At 50.3% G+C, this 6,171-nt stretch overlaps 1 pseudogene; it reads left to right on the top strand.

The window, feature by feature from the left end:
* The first annotated feature begins 2,409 nt into the window (after positions 1-2,409).
* LOC144122065 (GTP-binding nuclear protein Ran pseudogene) lies at positions 2,410-3,093 on the top strand (annotated as a pseudogene).
* Positions 3,094-6,171: the final 3,078 nt, after the last annotated feature.

Below are 6,171 nucleotides of genomic sequence, written 5' to 3'. Positions count from 1 at the left end.
CCAAACCTGAGACAATAGATCACTTCCTGCTGTTCTGCCGCCGCTTCTTTCATTTGAGGAAGCGTCTTTTGCAAATTCTATTTCACCAACTAGGCTTGCCTGTGTCCTCCGCGGTTGTTCTTTCCATTGGCGCTTCTTTGCTTGGGCGAAGCGACAGGAGTGTGCGCTCTGCTGTGCAAAATTTTCTTCAAGAAACTCAGCGACTCCCATTCTAATTTCTTTTCCCCGCTATCAGTGCGTACGAAATTGAAACATTACAGGCATTGTATACTATTATGCACATTAAGCCATTGTCCCGTCCTCGATCTCCAAGTTAGCAGGACTCCTGTCCTTCCGTCTTCCAATCTATCAGACTACATACTAATGCCAATCCTATTTCTGTCAAAACTTTCCTCTATCCAGCAATTAACCACCTTTGTCTTGGTCACTCCCCCGTAGTGGGTATGTGCAAGCAACGTCTGAGGCCTTCCTTCCTTACTTACTGGTAGGACATGATGGATGGTGAAAAGCGTCCGAGTCGTGAATCACAAAGGGACCAGGCAGAAGATGGTGCCAAGGAATCCCATGACGAGGGCGGTTCGGCTGTAGACCCCTCGAAGCCAGGCCCTTCGATGATTAAGCACATGGCCGAACCCCAAGGAGTGTCCTGCGCGCCACTGGTAAGAAAGCGCGCCGTTAAAGATCTCACTGCCCGCAAGCGGCCCGCGAAGGACAAGCCCAGCTCCACGGATCCTAAGAGGATGCGGCTGCATAGAGACATAGAGCATGTCCCTATTTCGTGCCGAGTGCGTCAGCCGCCGCCAGCCCGGCCAGACTGAAATGGTCCGCAGCGAGGTGCGCATTGTGACGTCATTCAATAGCTTCGGCAGTTGGACGGAGCTATTTTTTCGAGCTCTCGGCTAATTTAATCCATTCACAGTACACATCTGAAGGTACACGCAAGTGGCCGAGAGAGCCCGGTCCAGTGCCCCCCATACCTCCGGATACGTGCGAAAGCCGTTGAAGCGTCGTGCGTCGGCTTTACTTTCAAGCCGCCAGCTTTAAACGTGAGCGCCCTTGAGCACCCGTCCGTTTTTTGTGGCAAAAAAATAACGTGGCCCTTCCAACCTTGAGAGACCTCGACGCCGCCTGCTGCAACGTGCAACCGCGCCATTCAAGGAATCACAATCCATTGGCCCCAAAGCCTCGGCCAGCCTCCGATAGGCGCTACGCGCCGACCTTGTCCTGGCCCCTCGCGACTCCTCGCACTAGGATTATGATATTTATTGGCAACGGCTGCTCACCGCGGAAGGGGGAACCGACCCGCTGGCGTCTAACCTAACCGTGCTCCCTCAAAAGCATCGCACGCTCTGTGCGGCCGAGGTCGCTGAAATGCAGGCCGGAGTTTTTGCGAGAACTTCGTCGTCGGGTTCGAAACGGGATCCATCGTAATTAGGAAAAATTTGCTGCCTCCTCACTTGCGGAAGAGCATGCACCCCGAATGCCACGAATCACTTCGCCAAGAACGCAGCAAACACCTGCACGATCTCTACCACAAAGAGCCTGGGATGGTTAACACGGGCGTAGCCAACCACGCCATAGAACGGGCGATGAACGCGGTCGTCGCGGATGTACAGGGAATCCTTCACAGCGAAGGCATGATCAATACCACTAATACCGAAACCGCCGAAGACCTCACCCTTTCACACATTGTCAGGATCACCTGGGCAGCCGCTCATTCCTGCCTCCCAGGCAACGATTCATCCCACAACACTGCCCTTGAGCTACCATAGCAAGGAAAGAGAGAAGTCGAAGAGGTCAGTAACTTCTCAGATGTACTGACCATATAACATGAACTAACGCAGGCCTACTGACTCGCCAATAAACAATATCCCACCGGCCACAGAACCCTAAATAATCCTACTTGCGAGTTCATACACCTGCGTCCGCCCTGTCTGCAAGGCATCTCCCCTTTACCAGGGACGCTCTAGATCTGGTGAACTCTTTGTTAGTGTTGTACGCGTGTTGAGTGTGTCTTTTTGTTTATGCTTTCGTTTCTTAATGGCTATTTATCTTTAAACTGTAAACACGGCTTCGTTTTGTTTTTTTATAATTGTTCGCTGTCTTGTTCGGAACTGCTCGTGGTAGCGTTCCCCTTCTGCAGTCGGGGCGCGTTTAAAATTCGCGACGCTGACACTACTACTTGTAAGCACTGAATTGTAACGACACAGCACGCGCGCTGTGTGCAAGCCCCTGAAATCTGCGGTCGTATGCCAGCGCACTCTCCAAATACCGGCAAGAGAAAAACACGACAAAATCATGTTTCGTGTTCGTACCCTACACAAAAATTTTGCGCTCTGCAAACTGTCTCTAAATTGCATTTGTGAGAAAGTATATGTAAGTAGACTGCAGCGTTAACGCGCCGTTTTTTCCGGCACCTTCATCCTCAACTTGCAACAGCCTCTGACCAACAACGAAGACGGCTTCCCCACGTTCAGATGTTCCTGGCAGGTGATGTAGGCACGGGAAGACTGTTTTTCAGGCGCCACTTGAGGGGAGAGTTCAGCGGCAGATACGAGTCCATTCCTGGCGTGAAAGTCGGCCCGCTCAGCTTCCGCACAAACCGGGGTCCCATCAAGTTCGCCGTCTGGGACCGGCAGGACAAGAGTAGCTTGGCTGTCTGCGGGACTGCCACTACAGGGCCATGCAGAGCCAGTTCGCCATCGTGATGTTCGACGTGACTTCCTGCACATCGTACGAGCACGTGAATGAGTGGTACCATGGTTGGTCCGTGTCTACGACGACATCTACGTTGTGCTATGCGGCAACAAAGTAGGCCTTAAGGAGCGCAAGGTAAATATCAAGTCGATCGATTTTCACATTAGAAACAACCTGCCGTACCACGACATCAGCGTGAAAACGATTTTCAATATTGAAAAGCCTTTCTTGTCACCGGCGAGCAAGTTTGTAGGCGTCCCGGAACTGGAGTTTGTTGTTGAACTGGCCCCAGTTCCTCCAGAGACCAGAACTGATGATGACCAGCAGGAAATACTAAACAGCGAAATGAGAACGGCTCTCCACGCGCTTCTTCCAGATGACGACGATGACTTTTGATTGGTGGTTGTTTCACGCACTTTGCTGGTCCGGACAGGATGTTAGGTGCCTCCTTCTTTCATCTGCTGCTCCACAGGTGCGCAAACTCTGTGCAGAGCTGTGTTTTTCCTGCAACTTTCTATTATCTTTTGCTAAAGATTATAATATCAAAGATTCGCCACAGGGGAGGTTAGTCAATCGTTGTTTGTGTGCAGTGTTTGCCTTTCGGTGATTATTTTTCAGTCAACTCAGTGCATGTGTGGAGGTAGTGATATGTGGTTATTGCCCCGAAGCGTCACATGGGCTATAATGGAGGGCTCCGGGATGATTTCGACTAAATGGAGATCTTTGCGTGCACTGGCACCGCGCGGCGCGGCGCGCAGGAGCCTTGGCTTTTACACTCCTTCGAAACGTTGCCGCCGCAGACGGGTTGAATCTGGGACTCCGGGTCAGTCCTGATATACAGCACTCCCAACGAGGACTGATCCGGAGTCCCCGGGTTCGAACACGACCGCGGCGGCAGCGTTTCGATGGAGAGGAAACGGCAAGGGGCCCGTTCCCCACGCGTTGCCAGTGCGCGCCAAAGATCGCCAGGTAGTCGAAATCATTCCAGAGCCCTCCATCACAGCCCATGTGACGCTTCGGGGCATTTACCACATATCACTACCTTTACACATGCACTGAGTTGACTGAAAAATAATTAGCGATGCCAAAAAAAGGACGAAGCCAAAAAAATGTTAGGGCTCAGGTCCATAACGCTGGATGAGAAGTACGAGGTGTCGACATACATAGCGGCACACGAAAGCTGTGGCAAGGGAGTGGTACGCGCTCTAGATCCGAGGCTGTTTGCGAAAGACCTGGAATTGGCTTTCTCACACCCGCAGAATCCTCCCATTCTTGGTGTTGCAACACCATCTCGGTGATCATCACTTTTCTTGGCGACTATGTGCCGCAAATGGATGATGTGCTTCGGGGCGACAATGAAGTGCTTTCTCTACAAGAAGAGATATGAAGTATGCTAAAGGTGTGTTGAGCTGGGACATCGCTCCGACGTGTGGGCCAGTCCGCATGCAAGTGCATAGGATGTGGGGCAACCTCCCCGACGAAGCACCAGGAGTGTGTGCCGAGGTGCCGATTGTCTGGCAAGGATCACATATCTGGAGATAAGAGGTGCAAGGCACTCTTCCGGACACCTTGCATAGTGAAGAAACGACAGTGGTAAATGAAGCTGGAAGAGGAAGCGAGAGAGAATGAAGAGCGACACAAGGCTGACGCAGAAAAGCAACGGCACAGCAGGAATGACTGGATTAGAAATCGTTCGAGGAGTGAATCCAGGCATCGCAGCGAGTCAAGAGAGCTTTCGGAATCCTTCCCCCGACTGCCATCGGAGGAAAAGGAGAAACCGACCGCAAGGGGAGCCTCAGAACTGTAGTGGCTGCACGCATGCGAAGACAAAGTCTACTGGACAAAAGGTGGGTTGGGTAAATAACGTCTCCCAGGATGCTAATGCAGAAATTATTAAAACAAGATTTTACAAGAACAAAATGCAGAATTACGAAAACTTTATGACATTAAGAAACAGCTAGCCACCAAACCTGAACTGGCACCGGAAATATCCCGGCTAGCTAATCCTCCACCCTTAAGAAGAGGGCTAAGCAAACAGAGGTCGAGGATGATCGCGGAATGAGAATTGTAGCACTTGAGGTTGAAACAATGTCGTTGCATGGAATGCTTCAAACGGTACTTGAGCAGCGAGAACTGGTCAATGCTGTCGAGCAAATGAAGGTTTAATTTGCTAGTAAGGACAGGCAGTTGCAATGGCTCTACCAAGAGGCTCAAATACTGAAACAAGATGGCTCTGCACCACTATAATCACACAGTTTGGCCGGTGGAACTGTAGAGGTTTCTCGCGTAAACGTGCGGTTCTGCAGGCCTCTCTCATCAATGGCGATCGACTGGAGGTCATTGCAGGCTAGGAGTGCGGTAAAGATGCTAAATTAGCGGGTTACAAATCTTCCTCGAGGTCGGGTAACGCTACCCAAGTGACTACCTTTGGAAAAAGAAACATTTTTACGCTGCAACACAAGACGGCAAATGCGCATATCGATCATGTTTTGGTCGAACTCACCCCTCGTAATCGCAAAAACAATAAACTTGTCATCCTGAACGTGTATAGCTCGCCCAGGCAGCGCAAATGTGACCTTACCTATCTCTTTGCAAATACCAAGGTTATTTCAAAAAGAATGCCACTCTGGATAGTGGGCGATTTTAATGCGCGCCATCCGGCATGGGGATAAAAATTCAAGCGGGCGAAGGGCAGAAATCTCGGATAAAATTCAACAACGTGGGCTCAGCCACACTACAGACCCGATAAGGCCGACTAGGAGGGGAAATAGCGTATCCGCCGACACGACACCTGATCTAACCATGGTCGCTAGTGGCATCACTGCTACATGGTGCAACACCGGGGAAGACGTAGGAAGCGATCATAGGATACTAGAGATCATAGTTGAGAATGGCCCACCTATCATCAGTAAGAGCAGAGTTGAGACTATACTGTCGGATACCTTTAGAAGTATCAGGTCGAGACCGGACCCGATAAGAGATATTAACAATTGCAGCAAGGGAGTTATTCAACCTGCTCAGGACGCTACGGAAGAGATAGAATGTGAAGGTGATCCGTAAGTCATTGATAGACATGTAGTGAGTTTATGGAAGAAAAAGAAATGGTTAGAGCAAAAGATCAGCCAGAGAAGAGGTGACAGGACACATGCTCTATTGAACGGAGACGTTGAAGAGCATGCACTAGAACCTACCAAGCAAAATTGGAGTAATATTTGTGAACAAATGGATAGGAATATTGGCAGTGCCGGAACGTGGAAACTGCTCCGAAATCTATCAGATCAAGAGAAAACAAAATCTGAGGCTCGATAGGAGCTTCAAAATCTGGTGTAGAAATATAAAGGTCCGACAAAGGAACTTATGCGCGAGGTTAAGGATCGCTACCTAAACTGCTCTGGAGTTGAGAGTCTCCCTGAATACGCGGGATCGGAAAACCCGGAATTGGACAGTCCCATCACTGTCGGGCAAGTGAGGGGT

Source organism: Amblyomma americanum, chromosome 1 (assembly GCF_052857255.1).
Source record: "Amblyomma americanum isolate KBUSLIRL-KWMA chromosome 1, ASM5285725v1, whole genome shotgun sequence".
NCBI lineage: Eukaryota > Metazoa > Arthropoda > Arachnida > Ixodida > Ixodidae > Amblyomma > Amblyomma americanum.
The sequence above is the reverse complement of the archived record's forward strand: the minus strand, read 5'-3'. Positions and strand labels throughout refer to the sequence as shown.